This window comes from Lactuca saligna, chromosome 8, assembly GCF_052625555.1.
Source record: "Lactuca saligna cultivar CGN05327 chromosome 8, ASM5262555v1, whole genome shotgun sequence".
Classification (NCBI taxonomy): domain Eukaryota; kingdom Viridiplantae; phylum Streptophyta; class Magnoliopsida; order Asterales; family Asteraceae; genus Lactuca; species Lactuca saligna.
The window spans coordinates 206612186-206614495 of NC_136424.1; positions in this window are offsets into that span (position 1 = coordinate 206612186).

Consider the following 2310-nt stretch of genomic DNA (forward strand, 5'->3'; position numbering starts at 1 on the left):
GTTCATACATCAAATGCCAAGATTTTGGGGTCCTAAGTACATGCATGCAAGTCTAAAGGTCTTATCTATGCTCCAAATGAGGTTTAGAAGGGTTTTAAGGCTCAAAACCCCTTATTACATGTGTTCACGGCCTAAGGAGGTTCCAAGACCATAAACACTTGTTTATGGTCCCATTCCTCATATAAATCCCGAATTTGAAGGCCAAAGGTGTTAAACTAGGGGCTAGGATAGTTACCTTGATGATTTGAAGCTTGTTTTGGATGATTTTAGCTAAGTTTTAGATTTTAGAGAGAGGGAGAAGAGAGAGAAAGTAGAGAGATAGTGAAAAAGCTTCAAATGAGGCTCTCTCAACTTTATATATGCTGAAAGTTTGGGACACGGTGGAATTCTACCCGATACCGACGTTATACGATGTTTTTGGTCGCACACGAAGCTTAGTGAGTTCCCCCATCATACCACATACTATACAATCACAAAGCATACATACTGCCAGACAATTCTGGGGTCCTCGACCTACCCGGTACAAGCATTCTGGGGTGCCGACCTACCCGTATCAAGCCATTCTGGGGTGCTGACCTACCCATGTCAAGCCATTCTGGGGTGCTGACCTACCCGTCGGTCCTAACAACCGACCCTCGGGGACTATTCCACCCCTACTACTACTATCACATATATCATTACATAAACATACTATCAGACATATCTGGGGTGTTTGACCTACCCTTAGGTCCTAACAACTGAACTCTACTAGTATCACATATAACATATCATGCCAGCATATAACATATGAGGTAGTAGCAAACCTAGATGATATCACAAAGACAATCATCTAACATACAACTCCTACTGGTGGGCCAGCATTGTAGCCTTAGACCCACCGCTAGTGGAAGTTAACTCACCTCACACTGCTGAACTCCTGAAGACATAATCACACACTTTCTGAAGTCCCAGTGTCACACCCCGAAAACCAAGGCGGAAACATTTCCGGGGCGAACTCCACGTTGAGTATCAAATCCAATGCACATAGTAAGCAAAGTAAACAACCATTACATTACATATGAGAATTTACATTTATTCAAAAGTAAAGTTGTACAAGTGTGATACATATGTATATATATGAACAAAAGCAAAACGTGTCTTCTACGTACTCCGTCTTTGCCAAAAGGATCATCGGGTACCTGTCTAATGCGCACCTGATAATACAAGCAATTTGAAAATCAGCATAAAGTTGGTGAGTTCATAAGTGGTTTTGTTTCCTGAAAATCAGCATAGAAGTCGCAATAATTTATTTAAAACAAAGTTAACAGAACATTCTGGAACTCAACGGCTTTAATAACGAAAACAGGTTACTTTGATGGAAATAAATCACGGGTTGTCACACCCGCAGACTCGACCCGAGCTGCTGGCAAATAGATTCCCGAATTGTCAACACCAAAATAACACCCAAATAATAGTTGGGTCCCAATACATAACCATAAGTACATTCTTTGGGTAATTACTACATTACCTCTAGCTTGGCTTATTCAAGTCCAAGCGCCAATCCAAATATTAGCCAATTTATCTCATTGTTGGGCTTTTAGGTCCATTAGGGATTTATTGGGCCTATCAAGCCCACTAAAATATTATTATTAAACAATTCATTGACCATAACATACTTCTAAACCCCATGATAAACATTGTCATGCACAAAGCTCGTGTGACTATTAGTGTAGGCCCGACTCGCCGAGTAGAGACGGGATATGGAACACGTTTAAGTTGGCGACTCGGCGAGTCCATGCTGTCCGGTAAAACCCTAATTCCAAGGGTTTGAACCTTATTTAAACCAACCTTATGCGCCCCAAGCTCGCCCCCTTCACCCTCATAACCCCCCTATATCGTTCTAACATTGTTCCTTGTGAGATTGAAGTGCTTGGTGTGATCTCTTGAATACTTTGAGAGAGAAAGGAGAGTAGATCAAGAGGAGGGGAAGGAGACCAGACATCTTGGTGTTATTTTAGAGATTTCCTTGAGGTATAACTCAGTTTCCCCCTGTTTTCATGCTTATAGTCCCTTAGAGCTCCATTAAAGTCCTTCTTGAGCCATTTCCAAGCTTGGGTATGATTTAGGGTCTGTAATAAGCTCATTAACCTTTAGATCTAGGCATGTTTGAGCTCTAGGAGCTCGCATCCATTGCCTTTATGAAGCCATATTGCATGAAAGCCCTAGATCTACTCTTTTAGTGCATTTTGAGCCCTAAAACCTTCTTCGGTGTTTATTTACATGCAAATTTGGAAACTTTACGTGTTAATCAAGCCTTAAGAACCCAAATCT